This window comes from Rhinopithecus bieti, unplaced genomic scaffold (assembly GCF_001698545.2).
Source record: "Rhinopithecus bieti isolate Rb0 unplaced genomic scaffold, ASM169854v2 scaffold_51905, whole genome shotgun sequence".
NCBI lineage: Eukaryota > Metazoa > Chordata > Mammalia > Primates > Cercopithecidae > Rhinopithecus > Rhinopithecus bieti.
The window spans coordinates 2,029,989-2,053,565 of record NW_016821253.1 but is presented as its reverse complement, the minus strand read 5'-3'; the positions used below and the strand labels follow the sequence as shown (position 1 = coordinate 2,053,565).

Here is a 23,577-nt window from a genome sequence, read left to right as displayed (position 1 = left end):
AAGATAAATGTTGGCTTCCAGGGGAATCCCTGACCAGTCGAATTGCAGGAAGTGTGGCCATGTGGGGTGAAGGCAGGCTGTGTGGATAGAGTGACTGACCACCTTGGCCCCAGGCACAGCCTCCTCCATCAGCTCCTGTTTTTCTAGGACATTCCTCTCTTTGCTTTTAAACTTCAGAATCTACAACTTTTTTAAAAAGTTATGGCCAGGCATGGTGGCTCACACGTGTAAGCCTAACAATTTTGGAGGCTGAAGCGGGCAGATCACCTGGGGTCAGGAGTTTGAGACCAGGCTGGCCAACATGGCGAAATCCTCGCTCTGCTAAAAATACAAACATTAGCCAGGTGTGGTGGTGTGTGCTTGTAATCCCAGCTACTAGGGAGTCTGAGGCAGGAGAATCACTTGAACCCAGGAGGCAGAGGTTGCAGTGAGCCGAGATCATGCTATTGCACTCCAGCCTGGGCAACAGAGCAAGACTCCGTCTCAAAAAAAAACAGTTATCAGAGTTTGGGTTTCCTTGTCTATATACATCAGCTCATAAGGCAGCAGGAACAGAATCTCTAACCCTTTGTTAATATTCACTGCACACAAATGTACCTCTGAGTGGTTACTGTGCACGGATGTTGGGCTCCCTCTCCAGATGGGGACAGGTACAACACAGCCCAGGGAATCGGCGCTTCACGCCTGGTGAGTTGGTCTTATGCAGAGATCCTGGTGGTATTCGTGTAACAAAAAAATCAGTCACCCCTCTTTGAGCAAAAGTTCTATTAAAATATCTGCAAAGTTGGTAAGATGCATAGGACTTGTGGGATATTGAGATTATGGGAAAATTAGTGTAAAGGATGGTAGGAGGAAAAATGCCATGACAATTCATGCCGCTGTCTTCTAAACATCCACTGCGTCCATAAGCGTTTGGAAAGGTCACTGCTCTGGTACTCTAGAGCAGATGATTGCAACTCATAACACAAGATGTTTGCTGAGTCTAGGAAAGGATTCACGTGCATCCTGAACAAGGCTCAAGCAGGCAAGAAAGGGGGACAACAGCCGCGTAATTTTGTGTCATGTGAGAGAAAGCATAAACTTGATATGAATTTGATCTTTCAAGAAAAGGTAGACAGAAGTAATTATTTTAAAGGAAAGCTGTTATTTTCTTATATTGACTAAAAGAAAACATTAAACTTTCCCATGTAGGGGAAGGAGAGTTTCAAAATAACAGATGAGGATGTGCTTGGGTTTTTAATTATCATTTTTTAAATTTCCAAAATTCATTAACTGAGTCAGTCTCCCTACAGAGAAGTTTCTCAATGTTTAAAGTTTCTCTGCGACCTTAAAAGGAGGCTCCTGGACTAAGATTTTACTCCAGCTCTCTGCGTTTGGCTGAGTCTTGTTCTTCGTTCTAGCACTCAGCTTCCTCTACAACGTATTCGTCTGTCCTGGCCCCATGACTTAGGACTACTTGTAAAATCCAAACATATCCTCAAAGAGTGAGCATTCATGATACACCAGAAACTATTATTGGCCCTGGCAGACTTTTCCAAAATAGATTTTAAATGGACTATCTCTTCTCCTGATATTAGAGGTTTAATTGGTGCACCTCTTCTGATGGGAAGCTTAGCTATGTCTATCAGCAGTAGGAAAAGGAGTGCTCAAGCAGAACCCAGGCCCAGAAATCCGACTTCTGAAACATATCTCACAGGATAATGCGATACGTAGATAGAGATGGAAAAAGGGAATATATTCTCTGTATTGGTTTAAACAGGTGGATGGGGCATCCTAAAAGTCTTATGAAACGTGTTACAGCCACAGGAACTCCTAAGCAGCCTTGAAATGGTAACATAAATTTAAATTTATTGACATAAAAAAATCCATATGTTTATTAGTGGAAAGGCAGATTATAAAGGGCTTACCTGTGGGATCCCATTTACACACAACCATGTATTTTCATGATTATGCATACCTGTGTGTACACTAATTATACAGAAGGAATGAATAAAAGGATATCAATTTAATAAAAAAAAAAGTAGTTATCTCTTTGTGGATGAAATGTCCACTGATTCTCACACTATCCGTACACTTCTCCATGGGATTTGAATATCTTATAAGAGGATGCATAATGTTTACAATGAAAACAAGTGGTATTGGAATTAATAAGCAGCTTTCTGAGACATTTTTCAAGACAGTGAAATTTCTATGATTATATAGTTTTTGGTTAATTTAAAAAAATGTATTTGATAATTTCAATATGCAGTTGACTAATTCTGAACAATCAGAAAATTATATTTGAAGACATTGATCCAGGCCAGGCACAGTGGCTCACACCTATAATCCCAACATTTTGGGAGGCTGACACAGGTGGATCACCTGAGGTCAGGAGTTTGAGACCAACCTGGCCAATATGGTGAAACCCCATCTCTATTAAAAATACAAAAATTAGCCAGGCATGGTGGTAGGCACCTGTGATTCAAACTCCTTGGGAGGCCAAGGCATGAGAATCGCTTGAACTAGGGAGGTGGAGGTTGTAGTGATCCAGGATCGTGCCACTGCACTCCAGCCTGGGCAACAGAGTGAGACTCTCTCAAAAAAAAAAAGGAAAAGAAAAAAAAGAAAAGAAAAGAAAAAAAGAAAGAAAAGAAAAAAAATAAAGACATTGATCCATTATCTTGCAAAAGAGCAAATTTCCACAAAATAGAATAAGCACACTGTTTAACAGCTTTTGAAAAAAAACAATTGGATTAAATTGCCTTTCATAACATTCTTATTGGTTCCTGACTTTTAATGTGTATAAAATTTTAAATTCACTATGGCACATTTTAAAAACATTTTATTTAATCTAAGTTGAGATGATTTTACATTTAACAGTAATGCTCATCAATGTATGTCAACAACTTTCTTGTTTTGATAGGCTTTATAGGACTCTCTTAAATTAGGAATTTCAATCTGCCGATATACATGTGTTATGGCAGATGATTAAATACAAGAAAGAAATAAGCAACATATTTTATTTCTGCTGTGAGAAAGCTCTTTCTACTTTAGTTTATGTGATATATCATGTTGTGCTTTATAATTTTTAATACATGATGCAAAAGTTTTGACTGATCCTGGCTCCCTAATCTGAAATGCCATTCTTAAAAATAGAACAAACAAGAATAAACCAATATACCTGAGGAAATTAAAACACACTTTTATTTTACAAGAATATGAGGAACTTTAACAAAGAAAAATTTTTCTCAAAATGATAGTTTTGTTTGCTACAACCAGGGAAGAGTAAGCAGCACATTCCAACGTTTCCGTTCTACTCAGTCTTCAGCCATAACATGAGGAACAGAACTGTCTCTTATGCAGTGCAGACGTGTCCTGGCGCCTGGACTTGCACATTTATTTATTTATTTATTTATTTATTTATTTATTTATTGAGATGGAGTCTCGCTCTGTCATCCAGACTGGAGTGCGATGGTGCAATCTCGGCTCACTGCAACCTCCACCTCCCGAGTTCAAGTGATTCTCCTCCCTCAGCCTCCTGAGTAGCTGGGATTATAGGCACGCACCACCACACCTGGCTAACTTTTCCTTTCTTTTTTTTTTTTTTTTTTTTTTTTTTAGTAGAGACGGGGTTTCATCATGTTGGCCAGGCTAGTCTCAAACTCCTGACCTCAGGGGATCCGCCCACCTCGGCCTCCCAAAGTGCCAGGATTACAGGCATGAGCCACCGTGCCTGGCCTGGACATGCACATTCTTTTGTAATTCACCTGCATTCTTCACTCTGGCAACTACAGTTTAAATAAAGAAGATGAAATTTCATGGCTGAATTTGGGTTTCTGGAGACCATGTCTCCCCTTCCAGTGGATGGCATTCCAGCAGTCAGGGGACGTGTTTGGGAGGGGGAGACGCCATGCGCCTCTTCCGCGTGCTCTGTTGCAGGAAGTCCTCTCGGAGTCACACCTTTGGTAGACCAGATGCTGGTCTCAGTGTCCTCATCCTATCCCTGTACCTGACACAGGGCCCTGCTAGAATCCAACCCCTTCATAAGAAGGAACGTGATTGTTCTGCACGTGCTGTTGGTAGTGCAGTTCCTAGAGGACAAAATGGCATGGCGAGTGGCCTGCCCAGCTAGCACGGTGCCCTGCCCAGGGCGAGTGGCCTGCCCAGCTTCACCGTGGCCCAGGCGGGAAACCACACCAGGCTTTTGGGGCGTTCCTTATTTCTCACAAGCCTCATAACGATGTGTGATAGATTACTGATTTCTTTGAAGACAAGAAAATCTAAACAGTAAGAATAATATAGATTTACTAAAATTGAAGGTTTCATGATGAAAAATAAATAGAGAAAGAACATACATTGATTTTAAACCAACAAAGAAATTGGACTCTGCCAACAGGCTGGGACATGTCCGTGATTGACTTGCTCCCTCTTCTTGAGGGCGGGGGAAGGGAGAGAAATAATCTCTCGTATCTACATCTCTCAGCAACTGTTACTCAGAGCTGAGAAATGTGTTTGCTTGTCAAGAAGATTCTCAGCCTTGGTTTGAAGAATTTAACAGTTTCCTGGATATCAGACCTGATCTTGTTGGTGAGGAGCGGAAGAATTTAAAATCCTCACTCTTTGCTGACATATTAACTCTTTCAAACCACAAAGGCATCTGGACGCTGGAATATGCAGTTTCTGAAAGGATTGCTAAGTGACAGAACAAATTGGCCGCCCTGAGTTGAACCGCTTTCTCTCCTTTGCTCAAGATTCTGTTTCCCAGCACAGTCGCAGATTGGAGGAACATAAAAAGTGCGAGCTATGGTGTTTGGTTTTCTGTTTCAGTGTTAGTTTGCTGAGAATAATGGTTTCCAGCTTCATCCATGTCCTTGCGAAGGACATGAACTCATTCTCTTTTATGGCTGCATAGTATTCCATGGTATATATGTACCACATTTTCTTTATCCAGTCCATCACTGATGAACACTTGGGTTGGTTCCAAGTCTTTGATATTGTAAATAGTACTGCAATACACATATGTGTGCATGTGTCTTTATAGTAGAACGATTTCTTAAGAGACCCGAGAGAGGACTGAGGTTGAAGGTCAGGCCCGGCAGGCCCAGGTCCAGAGTGAGGGGATAGACTGAAAGAAAGTGCATTCCCCTTTCTCTGGCCATCTTAGCACATTCTCTGGCCCTTTGGTCACTCATTGGTGATGGCGTGCTGTCACCACCACATGGCAGGATTATGGCTTTCTCCATAGAGTATAAGACCCAGCCTCCTTTTCCACTGATTTCTCTCTTTATCCATCCACTCTGCCTTTCTTCCTTTCTTTTGTGCATTCATTCATGTATGCATTTCTGTATTCTATCAACAAACATATTTCACAACATGTGTCATACTTTGGGACAGAATGGTCAATGAGACAGGAAACTTCTCGCCCTGCTCAGGTAAGAAGTTAGTAGCTTACACAGTGTATTAGCCTGTTCTCATGCTGCTAATAAAGACATCACCTTAAACGAGGTAATTTATAAAGGAAAGCAGTTTAATGGACTCACAGTTTCCCATGGCTGGGGAGGCCTCATAATCATGGTGGAAGGCAAAGGGAGGAGCAAAGTCATGTCTTACATGGCAGCAGGCAGGACAGAGCATGTGCAGGGAAAATCCCCTTTATAAAACCACCAGGTCTCATGAGACTTATTCACTGTCACGAGAACAGCACAAGAAAGACCAACCCCCATGATTCAATTACCCCCCACCAGGCCCCTCCCATGACGTGTGAATTACGAGAGCTACAATTCAAGATGAGATTTGGGTGGGGACACAGTCAAACCATGTCACACAGACAGCTCGATTATCAATCAGAATGAACTCAGAAATTCTGCACCAGTGAGGGAGCAGGGAGCTGGAAAGGTGCAGAGGAGGGAACTAAATTTGGTGGAGTGGATTAGACAGAAATAGCTAGGACCAAAGGCAGCCAGAATGGAATGTGTGGAGACTTGAAAGCAAGAAGGCAGATGGTACCTTTGAGGAGGTGCAAGGGTTTCACCTGGGCAGGCAGCTACCTGTGATGGGGAGAAAGTGAGATAGGAGGTGGGAGGTGCCCTCCTTTGCAATACATATTAAGGAGTTTGGACTGTTAGCCCCAGATGAGGAAAGAGATATATCTTAGTTCCTTTGGGTTATAACAAAATACCACAAACTGGGTAGCTTAGAAAACAACATTCATTTCTCACAGTTATGGACTCTGGAAGTCCAGGACCAAAGTGCTGGCAAATCTGTTGTCTGTCTGGTGAGCGCCCATTGCCTGACTTGCAGACAGTCACTTCCTCACCGTGTCCTCATATGGTGGAGAGAGAGCTCTGGTCTCTCTTTCTTTTCTTACCCGGGCACTAATCCCATCTGAAGGCTTCACCTTCATGACCTCATCATCCAATGCCTCTCCTCCAAGAGCCATCACACTGCGGTTAGGGCATCAACATATGAATTTGGGGAGGACACAGACATTCTGTCAATAGTAGCATGTATGATTTTCAGCAAGGGACATACATAGTCACATGTGTTTTCTAATAATAATGATCCAGCTTCTCTCTGTAAAAGTGGATTTCAGGGAGCCAGGCTGGAGGGATAAGATCTCTTAGGAGATTTATAGTAGTAAGAACAAAGTTTGACTACTTGTTTGGCATCTTAATAGCATGGTAGCAATGAGGATAGAGAAGCCATCTGCTGGCAGGGAGACGTAAGAAAAAATGAACCTGATGTGGAAGCCAGCAGGGAGGTGAGATTCCCAGGTGCCAGCATGAGAGCTGAAGCCATGGGCACACACAATATACTGGGCTGGGTGCACTCAAGGGCAAATGGATTTCTGGTGAGAGGTGGTGAGTTTAGTTTTGGAAATGTTGAATTGTGTTTGATCACCACACCACTATCAGGAGACTTTCAGCTGTTTGGAACAAGGAACTAGAAGAAGTGCCAATGGCTGGAGGATCAAGTGGCAGTTTCTAAAGAGAATCAACATTCTCTTCCACCATCCGTAGATGAACACTGTGCTGTGAAGTTGTTTTTGTTTTGTTTTGTTTTGTTTTGTTTTGGGTTTTTTTTGTTTGTTTTTTTTTTCTCGCTCTGTCGCCCAGGCTGGAGTGCAGTGGCGTGTGCTGTTAAGTTTAAACAAATTATTCCTGTGTCCTTTTCTTGTTTTTCTCTGAAAGCATCTGCTTTGTTTGTACAATTAGGCATGTGGTATGTCCCTAAGCACCCGGGCATAGTGGAGAGTCAGGGAAAGTAGCTCCGGGAAGGAGGGTGCATGACCTCAGTGCAAACACTTCCCTTTTGTGTGAGGGTGGGCACTGCCTTTAGATGGGGACATGTCGGCCACGGAATCAGATCAGCACCAAGGGACTGTTCAGAAAGCAGGAATGGTGTTGTGATTTGGAGACAAACTGAAAAAAATTAATCAGCTATTTATCCCCTTTTGAAAATTAAGCATATTAAAGATAAAAATAAAAAGCTTTTGCCTTCATATCAACTTCCCAAGAAAAGGTGTGCTATGCTGTTGTGTGTTTTTATGCTTTTGAGTTTACACTGGGTGAATATGAGGAAATTAACTGCTGTGGGATCAATCTCCATAAATAGCAGTGACTTAAAAATAACAACGTATAGGAGAATGGCGTGAACCTGGGAGGCAGAGCTTGCAGTGAGTCGAGATTGCGCCTCTGTACCTCCAGCCTGGGCGGCAGAGCGAGACTCCATCTCAAAAAATAATAATAATAATAATAATAATAAAACAACGTAAGAGATAAGCATGCTTGAGAGGCATGAGGGGGAATGACTTGGATTGTTTCACTGAATTTGCTGTCCTTTCTTGCTAAGTTCACTGTTTTGTGATGTGCCTTGTTCTGCGTGTCCCTAATTTGCAAATGTTGGGAGAAGTTGCGCTTGATTGACACTAACTGTATGTAGGAGGAGCAGTCTCTCGGTTTTTGTGCCTGTATAGATCATTGCTTTACAGTACTGTGCTGTGATCTTCCTAAACTTTTAAAAGTATATTTGGAGATAAGCACAACGTGGGTAATGCTGGCATGCGAACCGTTATCCTAAACATTCAAAAAGTGCCGTCTCCTAGCGTGTGTTCGTCCCCCTCAAAGAAGATAGTGTGCACAGGAGGAACATAAGGAGAGAAGCATACCTCTCCTCCTTGTTATGACATCTTTCAAAACTTAGCAATTGTCCGTGAATATGAAAAGAGACGACTCCAGCAAAGAAGCGGGGCTGGAGTTTTTAAGCACAGGACAGGGGACTGCTTTTAAGGCTGAGTTACCAAGAAACCTGATAAATTTCCAGCAGGCCACTGTGAACATTTCTGATTCCATAGATGTCTTGAAAGGACTTAACTTTTTAGTTCATATATTTCTGTAGACTTAGTCTCTTCATATCGCATAGATTCTCTTTCTCTCTCTTTTTTAAATTTTACTCTAAGTTCTGGGATACATGTGTAGAACATGCAGGTTTGTTGCATAGGTTTTCATGTGCCCTGATGGTTTGCTGCACCTATCAACCCGTCATCTCTGTTTTAAGCCCCGCATGCATTAGGTATTTGTTCTAATGCTCTCCCTCCCCTTCCCCCACCGCAACATCCCAACAGGCCCCAGTGTGTGATGTTCCCCTCCCTGTGTCCATGTGTTCTCATTGTTCAACTCCCACTTATGAGTGAGAACATGTGGTGTTTGGTTTTCTGTTCCTGTGTTAGTTTGCTGAGAATGATGGTTTCCAGCTTCAGCCATGTCTCTGCAAAGGACATAAATTCATTCTCTTTTATGACTGCATAGTATTCCATGATGTATACGTGCCACATTTTCTTTATCCAGTCTGTCACTGAGGAACATTGGGTTGGTTCTAAGTCTTTGATATTGTAAATAGTGCTGCAATAAACATATGTGTGCATGTGTCTTTATAGTAGAACGATTTCTTAAGAGACCCTCAGCTCTGCCAAAAAGGTGATTGAACTCTCAGCCGGGTTGGTGGCTCATGCTGTATCCCAGCACTTTTGGGAGGTCCAAGGTGGGCAGATCCACGAGATCAGGAGATGAGACCATCCTGGCCAACATCGGTGAAACCCCCCATCTCTACTATACATTCAAAAATTAGCTGGCGTGATGGCACGTGCTGTAATCCCAGCTACTCGGAGGCTGAGGTGGGAGAATTGCTTGAACCAGCAAGTTGGAGGTTTGCAAGTGAGCCGAGACACTGCACTCCAGCCCTGAACAACAGAGCGAGACTCCATCTCAAAAAACAAAAAACAAAAAACAAACAAAAAAAAAAGGATAACTGTCCCTTGCACGTCCCCTTCCAGAATTAGAGGCCATGTCTCCCGCAGAGAAGGGGAATTGTCCGAGAGTGCAGTCTCTGTGCAGCACACGTGAGGGTACATGACCGAGTTCCACTTGGGAGGAGGCTGTCAGAAGCACCAGAACCTCATGTTATGTCTCACAATCACTGCTCTTGCAAAGTCCTCCCCCGTGGGCCCATTGGCGATGGGACAGCTAGTCATGATATATTGTGTCCTATGCGCACCTCACCCCCACATTACAGGCTAAAGTCTGCTATTAAGCCCAAAGCTACTAGCCTCTCAATTTTAGTTACTAATGTGCTTCGTCATCCTCTGTAACTGTATGCCCAAAGGCTATGGGTGGGCCATCCACATTTATAAATCTAAATCCGTAAGTAAATAAACTTCTCCAATGCAGCCCCTTTCACCATAAAATGACATTTTAAAATTGGAAAAAGCAACTTTAAAAAGAGAAGGTGACATCTGCACTGGAAATGATGAAGATACTTCTGTTACCTTTTTGTAAACTAGGAGCCACAAGCATACTTTTGCCATAACTGTTACATCATAGCTGTTGGTTTTATGTGCGTCTGTGCCACTGAGTTGTGTTTTCCATCAGGTACCGTAAAGTATCGTGCATCCTCATGTGGACGGAGTGACTGCTTTCCCTGTCCTTTTCCTCCGCAAGCTGCATGAGGTGAACCCCTGTGGACCCTGGTGGTGCTGGGCTGCTGCCCGCATCTCAGTGGGGGGGCTGCCGCTTGCTTTGGTTTAACTACAGATTTTTTATAGTTAAGGGGAAGGAGAACCCAGAGTAAGCCAGAATAAGGCTTTGCCGCAGGGACAGCTGCACTGGCTGTTAAAGATCATCTCGTCTCCTACTTCCATAAGGCATCGCAACACCAAAATTCCCTCTCCTTTCCAACCTTTAAAAACTAAATTTAGGGGTCATACGTATTTTTCCTTTAAATATTAAGTGCTCCTTTTTAGATTTTTTCCTTTTTCTTTCTTTTTTTTTTTTTTTTTTTTTTTTTTTTGAGAGACAGAGTCTCACTCTGTCACCCAGGCTGGAGTGCAGTGGCATGATCTAGGCTCACTGCAAGCTCCACCTCCCAGGTTCACACCATTCTCCTGGCTCAGCCTCCTGAGTAGCTGAGACTACAGGTGCCCGCCACCATGCTCGGCTAATTTTTTTTGTATTTTTAGTAGAGACGGGGTTTTGCCGTGTCACCCAGGATGGTCTCGATCTCCTGACCTCATGATCCGCCCACCTCAGCCTCCCAAAGTGCTGGGATTACAGGCATAAGCCACCGCACCCGGCCTTAGAATTTTTAATGTGGAAATTTCTAACTGGATTTATAAACACACTTATGAAAAGAGCTTTAAAGATGTTTTTCTTGCCTGGGTTTCTTGCTGAAATTTCAAGAATAAAATTGTTTACGACAAATAAAATTGTCATAAACTAAGCAAACAAGGGCACACAAAGAAAAAGCTAATATTATTCCCCTCATTTTATCCAAAAGTTCACGTTCATTTGTATCCACTCACAAAAGCATCTATGTTGACACAAAGCATTTCTTTCCTTCCTGCAAACTCTGGGGTTGCACTGTGAAGTTCTCGTCATCAACCTGTTCTTACTCCGTCCGTTATGTATACAGAAGCCTCTCTGGGTCAAAATGACCTGCCCTACCTTACTTTTTAAAAATAGCAGCAGAGTATTCCACGGTGCATTTTACCCTAACCCTGAATTGACTCCACCATTCCTCTGCCATCAACATGAATGTGGGTTCCCAGGCTTTTCCACTCGAGACCACTGCTGCAGACGTGTTTGTGTGCACGCACCTGGACACCTGTGCCTTTGTTTCTGTAGGAGGGATGCCTGTGTGTTGGATAATTGGATCCAGGGGAATACCATTCAAAGTTTTCATCAGTGATGCCAGATTTCTGCAGACAATGTTATAGCAATTGGTTATTTTACCACCAGTGGTGGATGTGATCAATCTTTGGAGTTTTGGCCAGTGTTCTTGGTGAAACTCTTCTGTTACATTAATATGCATTTTTCCACCTGCTAAGGAGGCTGGGCATTACTTCAGCTCCTCGAGCTGCTGCCTCTGTGACTTGCCATCCCTATTCTGAACCCCTTTTATACCGAGTTGTCTTTCTCTTTTCAAATTTAAGGCTATCTTAATATTTGGGGAATATAGATTATTTTTCTGTCCTGTAATGCCAATGTTTCTCTCAATCTACCATTAGATTGTTGATAATATTTATTAATACCTATGGTGCCTTTTCCCATGTAGAAAATTAAAATTTTATGTAGTCAAATCTGGTCAGCTCTGTGGCCTGTTTGTTTCTTATGTTCCTTAAGAAGTTAATTCTTTTCTTTTCTTTTCTTTTTTATTTTTATTTTTTGACAGAGTCTTGCTCTGTCACCCAGGCTGGAGAGCAGTGGTGCAATCTTCGCTCACTGCAAGCTCCATCTCCTGGGTTCACACCATTCTCCCGCCTCAGCCTCCCGAGTAGCTGGGACTACAGGCGCCTGCCACCACGTCTGGCTAATTTTTGTATTTTCAGTAGAGATGGGGTTTCACCGTGTTAGCCAGGATGGTCTCGATCTCCTGACCTTGTGATCCGCCCACCTCGGCCTCCCAAAGTGCTGGGGTTACAGATGTGAGCCACCATGTCCAGCCTAAAGATGTTAATTCTTGACTCAATATGCAGTTGGTGTTTGTGGCTGCAGTCACTTGTCCAACTGGCTGTGTTCTCTCCCGCGTGGTCTCCAGCCTGACAGGCACTCTGGGAGGACAGCTGCCTTCTACTCTAGGGCGGTGTCTTCTTTGTCACACACATGTTGCCATTTGGAACTTTTTCTAAGTTCTTCATTCTTTTCAATTGATCTGTTTTTTTCCTTTTCTATGTCAATACCATACTGGTTTGATAGCATTAGCTTTATAGTAAGTCCTCAATATCCAGAAGAGCATGATATTTGCCTAATTGTTCAGCAACTATCATATCTTTATTTTTCCAAGTGATCTTCAAAATAAATTTATTCAGACAACCCCCGTTCCCCAAATTAACATATCTGGAGACTGACTAGAGACCTGTGAAACTGTGCTTGTGGATGTAACGTCTTTCCGACCACCTTCTCCTCCAGGCTCCGCTGCAACACCACATTCACTCAGGTCTTGCACTGGGTTGGTGGATTTGCGTCTGTCTTCTCAGTGGACGAGCTTTTCTTTACCATTTCTGTGTCAATGTGGTGACTCATAATAGAAAGAAAAGCCATTAATTTTGGTGTGTTTTCTTGTCTCCAACCACTGTATTGAGTCCTCTACTAATTTTAATATTCCTTGGAAGAGTCTCTCTTCTGTTTCCTTGGCATGAAATCATTTCATCTGCAAACAAAGCATCTTCTCTTTTAATATTTATGCAAATAATGTTGGGCAATTATCTTACTATGTTAACTGGAGCCTCCTAAATAATGTTGGCTGGAAGGGATGATGAAGGACATTTCTTTTTTCTGATCTCAACGCAGTGTTATTAACATTTCACCATTTAATATGACCTATGCCGTTGAATTATGGTGGGAATTTATGTACACTCTTTATTTCAAATGGGTATACAATGTTTCCTATTGTTTTTCCATTTATTTCCTTTAATTTGTTGGTATAAAAACCATTATAAATTTTAATTACAAATAAGTGTATATATGTAGTTGACGTATATTAGACTATGTTTTTACATACAGTAGTCCCCACTGCCACCAACTCTACCTTTCACCAGTGAAAGTATGAATCATGCCTCTCTTGATTCTTGTGCATCCCATAAAGTGAGGTACTGTAGATACTACTCTTCTCATTTAGAAGTTCAAGGTCTAAGGCTGGGCGTAGTGGCTCACGCCTGCAATCCTACTTCAGGTCAGGAGTTCGAGACCAACCTGGCTAACATGGTGAAATGCCATCCGTCTCTATGAAAAATACAAACAACTAGCCAGGCACGGTCGTGGGCGCCTGTAATTCCAGCTATTCGGGAGGCTGAAGCAGGAGACTCACTTGCGAATGGGAGGCGGAGATTGCACTGAGCCAAGATCACACTACTGTACTCCAGCCTGGGCAACAAAGCGAGACTCAGATGCCAAAAAAGAAGAAGAAGAAGAAGAAGTTCAGGGTTTAGAAGGATCTCAGATCTGGTGACCCTTCTGGTTTGCATCACTACCTTTCTTAACATCAGGAAAGGACAGTTGTTGCTTTTCATAGTTAGCATTGTTATGATACTTTCCAATTTAAACTAATTTCACATACATTATTTCATTCAGTGATCACAGCAAATCTGTTAGGTAACATTATTAATACATTTATTTTGGACAGACTAAGATAGGATCAGTGACTTAATTTCAGGCAGCTAGGAAATGGCAAACAATTCAAACCCCATTCTTTGACTCAGAAGTCCCTATCTTCTGATTACATTATTCAGCAAGGAGGTGGTGGTGTGTGGATGCAGGGACATGTGACTCTGGGAGGAGCCTTTGTGCCTCCTTCCTCATGTGTGCTCAGTGGTCCAGCGGCTTGGTGGAGCACTGCGAGGGAGCTGCCGAGCTCAGTCCAGACACAGACTTGCACCTGCTGCATGGTTCATTCACGTGACGCTCAGGACTGAGAGAAACGAAGGGTTGCTAGTGCAAGTTGGTAGAGCAGCTGCTTACCGGGAGGCGTGTAGGGGAACATTCCGGAGTTCTGACAAGGCTCTATTTGGTGGCACGATCTCTAGATTGAGATCGTGTATGGGTTTATGCACCTAGAGAGCTTCATAGAGTTACAAAATTAACATTAGGTCACCTTACGTCCTTGACAACGTGGATGCTCTGTCGAGGCCAAAATAGGTTTTAAGAGAGCCTTTTGTTTGTATTTAAATAAAAAGTGTTGTCTTTACCAAGGAGGCTCTTTGGCTAGTTGTGAGAGCTGCTTCTGCAGTGTGTGTGCATAATTGCACTCGTGTACCTGCAGCAAAGTCTAATTCTAAAATACATATAGGGTAGAGGCTGCAAGGAGGGAGAGGATCAAGAAAAATAACTAATGGGTACTAGGGCTTAATACCTAGGTGATTAAATAATTTGTACAACAAACCCCCGTGGCATAAGTTTACATATGTAAAACCTGCACATATGCCCCTGAACTTAAAATAAAAGTTTTAAAAATGCATATAGAATTTAAAGATGGATTGACTAGTTTAGTTACTATTATAAGGCAATTCAGCTCTTTAGAAATGCATAAACCCAGAGAATTGAGTGGGCTAGAAAAGCCCTGGAGGCTTCCCTTATGAAGAAAGACAATTGCTGCTCTAAAATACATAGACACATCTGTAATCCATGTGAAATGGAGCAGCAGTGTATGCTGGTTATAAATCCTCTGAAACTCAAGGAATGAACATTTTGGTACTCAAAAAGCAGTGTTTATCTGGGTGGTCCATGCGCTAAGAAATCTTCATACACAAACAGGAATTGGCGATAAAATGTGCAGATGGAACCTTGGCACTTGGGACACTTCTGCGGCAGCGTGCCCAGCCCTTGCCTCTCAGATGACCATGCCCGGTAGAGGAGAAGGTCAGTTTTGGAAAGGAGCTCATCAGAGCGAGAGTCCTGCAGCAAACTTCCATTTTTCCCTCCTTGTCTCAGTTGAGGTTACAAACCCCTTTCTGGACTCGTTCCTCAGATCAGAACACCTGTGTTGATGGTCTCAGGCTCGCCAGTCCCTACCCCCACTATGGCAAGGGGCTGAGGTTATCTTGATGAGCACAACATGGTCAGGACCCTCTTCTTTCTGGGCCCCAGATCCCATGGCTATGAAACAGCAGGGGTGGTGGTGAACACCTGGGGTATTCCCAAAGCTTACTTCAAGGAACATTTTTTTAATTATAGAAGCATTCTTTACAGTTGGAGCTATAGGATTGCTTTAATTTGGAACAATTCTAGCGCAAACGTTAAAATGCATTTGCTATGATAATGAGGACCATTGTTTATTGAGCATGGACATCCCATCTCTAAATCTCAAAATAATCCCCTAAAAAGGCAATCCTGGTCTTAGAGCAGCTTGACCAGAAAGACATGTAAGCAACTTCCCTCCCAGGTAAACACAGGGACCCTGAAGCTCGTGGCACAGTTAGAGATCTGGGAAAGGGAAGAGAGCTCTTATCCCACCCCTCCTCTCCCCTTCCCAAGTGCAAGGCCTGGAGCCTGGGTTAGCCACGGCCCACGAGGGGAATGTTGTGTCCACCATGATCTGGGTCATAATGAGAATGAAACAGTGCACTCCACAGGGAACTGCTCGGAAGCTACACAGAAGCCGTCTGTTCTTAGTATTGATTCTTGCATTGAGTCATTGTTGCTAGAATGGCTACATCTCTTGGTACGTTTGAAAAGTTAATGGAAATACAGTTCTTCTATGGGCTTACTTTATACTACTTGAGGTTGTTTAGGTTGATGATATTAATGGTTTTAAGCATTTTCATTCTCTACTCTTCCCTTTCATTTTTTTTCCTATAGTCCTCTGCAACACAAAAGGGTGCCAGAAAAGAATGCCATTGCACTATACTCATAATGATTCTTTTCCAAAACTAGAATATTTTGTATTATTTCTAATTACTCCCTAATTCACCTTTTTAAAATTAACCTTGGGTGTTCAAGGACCACGTCTTCATACACCTGAGTGTATATGTTTTCATGCCCCATTGACACATTCAACAAATGCTTATTAAGGTTGATGTGCTCAATACCTATAGCCCCAACAATACACAGGTGAGCAGAATGTGACTGTTTCCTGCTTTGCGGAGCTTACAGTTTAGTAAAGGATATATACGTGAGTCAAATCGTCATATTATGTTTTTTTCTAGAAATGATCTCCAGAAATTATTCATTGATTTGTAGCATTGTTAAAGGTTTTAAGTAGAATCAGAAATAGATCTTGAATAGCTCATCTTTGTGGCAGAATAAAACTTGGATGCAGATATGGGAAGGCAAGACGGGAGCCTGTGGTGAGTAGACCCCCACTCACTGAGACCCGGACCACCCTGGCAGTGAGGAAGATTGGCAGCTGTGTGTGAGACATCAAGGTGTCAAACTGCCCCTGGCTAGTTTAGTAAAAGGGTAGTAAGAGACAGGAAGGTGAAGAGAAAAGCAGGATGAGAGGCCCTGAGATTTTTACATGATATTTTAGACTTCCTTCTGTGTTTCTCTAATGGTTATACATTGCTTATTCAGTTAAGAAAACCTCAACTAACTATGGATAAAGGTTTCCCTTTAATGTTTAAATTCTATGGAAAGTCACTCACAAGGAAAGCGGTAAATCGTATTTATTGAAAAAAATACTGGATGATGTGATGTAAAACTGGGGCTGGGAGAGTCTGGCGCCGACCTAAGGCGAGGAGGCTGCTAGGCAGCCCCACAGGTGGACACGTCTGTGCCTCAGCGAAGTGTCCGGCCAAACTCCAAACAGCTTCAACCTTTGTCCCGGGACCACCCCTTGTTCTCCAGAAAAGTCAACCCTCCTCCAACACCGGGCATGACAGTTGACATGAGATTTGGGTGGGACACAGATCCAAGCCACAGTACTTCCTGTCTGCAGACTTTAACTTAATGACACTTGCACAGTCTCCTGTGTCATGTAAGATACTCACATACTTGATCCCTAGGTTCTAGGAATTCACTTTAGGGATTTCTTTTCTGGGAAGAAGAGCGTTATTCTGCCTCCCACAGGCTCTAAGATGCTGAAACATTCCCAAACAAATCAAATTCTTTAAATCCTAGGATTACAGAAAAACAGGGTAACCCAACATAGCCTGAGCCTCCAGAGTTTCATCCAGCAGTGGCACCGTGCCCAGAGAAACGGGTCATGCGATCCCCCACTGTGCCAGAACTTCGGGGAGGAAACACAAAGTCAGGCTAGCCAGCGTGCCCTGAAAACCCCTCGATCTCCTGGCTTCTCTCGGTTTGCGTTCATTCCCTCACCCTGTGCCCTGTGTGATTGCACCCAAGCTCTCTCTCCTTCTGTGCCTGTCTGCTTCTCCCCACAGAAATCCCTGTCCATGTGGATCCAGTTCTGTCTTCTACTCATTGGTCTCTCTCTCTCTCAAATACACACACACACACATACACACACACTCTCTCTCTCTCTCTCTCTTTCTCTCTCTCTCTCTCTGTCTCCCTTCCCCCCCACCATCCTCCCTCCCAGTTCCACAATTCTGTACAGAACACCAGGAACCAGCCTGGCAGAGACAGAACCCTCAGCTGATGGGGAAGGACAGTAAGTTGTATGCCAACCCAACATTCTCTGTGACAGAGAAGAGAAGAGGAACAACTGTAAACTCTTACACATTGGTAAATTTTGTCCATGGCCCAAGACTATACAACACTGTCCAAGTCATGGCTGTTAGCTTTAAATAGTCTATTTTGTTTGGAGGACTTGAGTCCTTTAAGAACTTGGACCCTGTACATGAATCACTTTGTATACGACACCGTGTTACACATGTGTTACGTGCCTACTCTGGCCATTACAGGGAGGAAGGTGGGCTTTTTCCTACCCCTTCGTATAGTCTGATGCCAGACACAGGCAGACATTCTGTGATGATGGTGGCTGCAATGCCCTGGGTGCTCCCATGTTCCAGGCACTGCTCTGAGCACCTCGTGTCCATCAGTGCATTCCACCTGCAGAGTCCCCATGAGAGAGGGACTGCAGTGTTCCCATGACAGGTGAGGAAACTGAGGTACAGAAAGGTCAAATACATCATCCAAGACAGCATATACAGGAAGAAGTAGTGCTGAGACTCCAAGCCAGACAGTCTGGAGCTGGTGCCCACACTCTTAAAGTGAGTGGGAGATACAGGCAGTTGACTGCGAGGCATTGCTAGTCACATTGAAGAGTGGGATCTCACCAGTGCCATAAGCAGGTCCACGTGCACATGGCCGGATGACAATGCCGCCCTGCTGAAAGACGCACGGTTTAACAAGAGTGTAGGAAGACCTCACCTTCTCCTGGTCAGGGGCGCTAGGAAGACCTCACCTTCTCCTGGTCAGGGGCGCAGGGAGCAGCAGTGCTTCCCTGCCATCAGGGCTGGCATCAGCCAAGCAACCCTTTCCTTCCCAGGTGGTCTCATGTGGCAGAAAGAATCACTGATACAGCAAGAAGGAACTGAGATCACAGGCGACCACCACCCACTCCTGGGCTACAGTAGCAAAGGGGGAGGATGAGGGCTGCATTCATAATAGAGAATTCCCGAAAGCTTGAAAAAACGCGGTGGCTCACACCTGTAATCCCAGCACTGTGGAAGGCCGAGGCCGGCGGATCATGAGGTCAGGAGTTCGAAACCAGCCTGACCAACATGGTGAAACCCCATCTCTACTAAAAATACAAAGTTAGCCGGGCGTAGTGAAGGGCGCCTGTAATCCCAGCTACTCGGGAGGCTGAGGCAGGAGAATCGCTCGCACCGGAACCCGGGAGGCGGCGGTTGCAGTGAGCCGAGATCGTGCCGTTGCACTCCAGCCTGGGCTACAAATGAGAAAACGTTCTCCTCTCCAATACGGTTCAAGGAGAGCGAGTTTTAAGAACGTACAAGCACAGTTATTTTTAACCTCGAATCGTGTTCAAGAGTTGCACTGTCCATAAAAAGTGTTCGATCCACGGGCTGGGAGGCACCGTCTTGACCGCGGCCGAACCCGGCTCTGTGGGCGCCGGTTCCCCCGCGCCGGCCTCGCGGTGACCGCCATCGCCACCTGGTGGCTGTGGGCCCAACACGCAGCTTCACTGGAAACGGACTTGGCTGGAGTCCGCAGGGCTCCTGAGATTCAAACACCCGCCACACGGCGCGCTGGGTGCGGGCAGCTGCGGGGACTCTTCGGGGTTCGCTGTGAGCGAGGTATTCCAGGGTTCAGAGGCGAGGGTCATACACACGCACGTGTGTGCAGTGCGCACGTTCGTGTCCCCAGTGCGGAGTGGGGAGCATGGGATCATCCTTTGTCGTGCACAAACTGCTTTATAGGAACAAGTAATCCCTTCAGAGTGACCTTAATTATAGATTTCTAGCTTCTCTTGCTCAAGTTTCACCAGCGCCTTGACTTTTGTAAGGGCGCGACTCCCCTTAGCTTCACATCCACCCCTCACAGTGTACCAGCGCAAAGAGCCGGACGTCAGGGCACAGTAATTTAGGTTTAAGAGAATGAGATGGAGAACAAGCCCTGCATTGACTTTACAATGATTTTTTTTAAATAAAAATAAATTTAAAAGGCCTTAATAGGAAGCTTAATGTAGTAGAAAGAAGAGACGAGCAGAGAGGTAAGTACCATTTTTGAAACAGGTTATGGTCATCACATTATCCAATTTACAAGCAGCACGTGACTTATGAGAAAACAGAGGCCCAGGCAGATGCAGTTCATCCCCAGCTTTAAGGTGTACATGTTTGACTTGTGATTTACCCTGAGTCGAGCTTGCAAGGGCAGGGACCACCCCCTCCCAGGGCTGTGAATGTAGATGCACAGGAACCAGCCTCCATTCCTCATAGAAAACTCAGCTAATTGAGCTAATTTGACAATTAACACAATCATATTGTAGTGAGGCATGCCGGTGATCTAGACTGGGGCGAAGAACCGCATCCTAACCCAGATTTTGTAATGAGCTGGGCAAATCTCCTAAGGTTGATCTCCGTTTCCCTCATTTGTAAATATTAGGTGTTTTTAATCATCTAAGTCCCCTTTATTCTCTTAAACGCACACACCCTCTCGCACACACACGTATTTCTTCTCTCAGTCATATTTCCGCAAACCAAATTTCCTTATAAGTTACCTAAGATAGCCATGATTAAAAAAATACTTTCACTTTACAGTCAGTGTGTATAAAAGGTAATATATATTTCAGTTTGGACATTTGAAATAATAATTTATAATTAGAAAATGCATACATACAATTTTGTATACTCAAGTATTTCTAACACTGAAATTAATAGGATTTTGTCTTGTATTAATGCTAATTATGATGCTAACTCTTGTCACTAGCAAGGGAAGAATAAGCAAGCAGCTGAGGTTAAGCCTGGGCTGACCTTCACTGGCAGATGTGCCCGAAAATGCATGTCGTGCTTCTCCTACTCCAGTTTTTAAGATGAGTGTTTTCTTTTGGAAAATGGAAAATGGAAATATGATCATTTAATTCTTACAACTTGTTTTGAATTCAAATACTTAATTCAGTCGTCTGCATTGAGATAAATTTTCATATATTCATTACACAAAACTGAATTTTAGTTTCCCTTAATTACTTTTGGGTAATGACTCCCTAATAAGATGAGATATTTATGAGTTTTACCTTAGACTACATTTTCATAGATTACTATTTATTTACTGTAAGCATGAATTCTTAAGTGCCTATTTATGTAGATAAAAGCACTCTGTAATGCAATATATTTATTACAAGTGTTCTTTATTCCTACAAAAAACTGCTATCAGCTTGTCCTCTCACCATTTTATATATATATACATATAAATATTATTATATATTTTTTTTTTTTTGGCCAGGTCAAACATATTTTCCACACCATTGAAAATGTACATAAAAATGTCTTGTTAGCGTGAAGCCGTGATTCAGAGTTAACGAAAGGTTTCAGTATAAATGCAAACCCAGCCAGTAGCTAGAGATATTCTGCATCTTCAAATGTTTGTCTTAACCACATGGTGGAATATTTAACCTAATGAATATGGTGGTAGGAAAACTGGAAGCATCTCTGCGCCCTGGTGCACGCTGTCATTTACACAGAGAGCTCTTAATTCCGTCACCGTTCTCCTAGGAGATGGTGCCTTGTTCTATGTACCTCTCATTATGAAAATGTCAGTGTTCCAAACTCGATAAAACCATTGTTGAGAAAGTAGAACGTACTTGATGTTTTCTTGTGGTCGTTTATTTTGGGAGGGAGGAAGTGGGGTTTGATTGATAATTATTAAATTTAGATTTTATAAATAATAATTCAAGTTTCACTAAAAAAAAAAAAAAAAAAACAAAAAAATAACTGGAATTCTTTAATATTGATTGGTAGTATCCAAGGCACTGTCCTGAACAGAATTTGTTGTTTTGTTGTTGATTTTGAAATTTGAGGAATTTTCAAATATTTTGGCTAGTGCAAGGCATAACTACATTTATAACCCTTCTATGTTTGTGACAGTCATCCTTGTACTTGATTTTATGGCAATGGAATATCTGAGTAGAGTTTCTCTGGGAATTTCTGGAATCACTGATTTTGATATCTCAACCTTAGTTATAGCCATATAATATTATTGGAGAAATCATTAATATCAGTGTTTATGCATCAATTATTTTGCTTATGTTATCTTCAGTTAGGACTTCAATTAGGATATGATTATCTTAGTTGTTTTATTGATTAATATTCTTGAACTTATGCTTGAAAATTTTTAAGCAATTCTTCATATTAAATATCTAAGATGGTTTGGAGCACACAGACTGGAGAAGCCTGTCAGTTTCCGGCCTGCATTTGATCCCATCCTATTATTGTAACTCTCCACTTAGCCTTTGTTTGACATAGATGCTCAAAAATTATTGTTGACTGAATATAAATATAGAACAAAAACCTGACAACTAGCAAATAGATCCATTATATAGTGTGGGCATATGAGTATATGTGTGTTTTTGTACATATATAATATTTTGTCATTCTATCAACTTTACACCCCAAACATAAGCAAAAGAATCATGACATGCATTAAAAAAATGAGAAGTATTTGAAGATTTTCACTTTCCATGTTCTGCCTGTTACTGACTCTGGCTCTGTCTCATTATTTTGGAGATTGTCTCCAGTTTCTTCCTCTCTCAGCAGCTTCCTCATTGCTATCTGGTGGAGACGCAGCTCTTATTTCTAGTATGTTTCCTAATTTTTTGTTACTTTTTATTGTGATGATCCTACCCCAGTCATGATTTTCTTATTCCATTAAGTTACTATAATTAACGAAGGAATTATGCTGTTAGAATATAAGGGTTAGGGAAACATTTGCATCCTAAAGCGAGTCTCTGTCACATGTTGTTCATGGATCTTATGACATCAGTTGTGTTCTGCCCAATACCAGAGTGAGGGCTACATCTTGGCACAGATGCTTTTTGTATCCAGGCTTCCTTGGGAGTGACACACATCTTCCATCATAGACCCTACACTGCGGTCCACCTGCTGACCCAGTGATGCCACTGAAGTCCCAGGGATCCTGAGGGTGGAGACGCCCAGGACAACACGCAGACAGAGTCCGCAAATTCCTTCCTTCTCTACTGCAACACATTTTCTCTGGTTTATTTTTCACGACTCTTTACTACTGCATTTTATTCAAAAAAATTTATTTTAAAGTAATGAGAAGATCCCATCTGTATTTTTTAAGATAACTGCTGTATTTATCTTGGTGTAGGAGTGGAAGACATCAATGAAGGGAAGACAGGAAATTGTTTCCTTGGCTCTGGCAAGAGACCCTGAGGACTTACTGAAGGCAGGGGCGGAGGGAACACAAGGGTGGGCAGCTGTGGGGGCTCTGCAGGGGGAGAGGTCCAGGAGCTGCTGCCCTGTGGAAACCCACCCAAAACCTAGTGGCCTCCAGAAACCACTTTAGCTTCTTTCTCATTGCTCTCCCACTGCCCTCACTGGGTGGGTCTACTCGCAGTTTTCATGTGGGTGGTGACAAATGCCAGATGTGCCTGGAGTCTTGTGACAACTGCTGGGGTAATGCCCCAGATGGCTCTGGTGCTCAGGTCTGGCCACTGGGCCTGGAAGTGGAGTCAGGCAAGGGTTGGCTGCACCTCCCTCGCTCCCTGCACAGCCTCTCCACGTGGGTGTCTTGGCTTCCTCCAAGCCTGGTGGTCCTAAGGTGGCCAGTGGTCTTATATGGCCTGGCTGTCCCGGGGGCAGATCTTCCAAGAGACCTACGTGGAATCCTAGAGGCATCTTCTAACCCAGTCCTGCAAGTCAGATGGCATCAATTGCACTGCACTGCGTTGATCAAAAGAGAGTCATAGGACGGGCAGAGATTCCGGAGAAGGCATGGCACAAGGCTGTGCGTATCACAAGGCATGGCTCACTGGGGACCCACTCTGGAGAAAAGTTCCATGGTGTGTCGATAAGCTAAATGTGGAAGGTAGAAGGAGGTTTATTTGCTCATGATTCCAAGGAGTGCTAGCCTGAGAATTCAAGTCATTGCTGTGACTGAGATCTCCTGGGACCAAGGGCAGAGAACGGAGAAGAGGGGCAAGAATGCAGGTTTAGAAGAACATCTG

The 23,577-nt window shown here is 43.2% G+C and overlaps 1 protein-coding gene across 21 annotated transcripts in view; it reads left to right on the top strand.

Moving 5' to 3' along the window:
- Positions 1–23,577, top strand: part of MYT1L (myelin transcription factor 1 like) — a 548,227-nt gene that overhangs the window by 198,316 nt on the left and 326,334 nt on the right. The window lies entirely within an intron of this gene.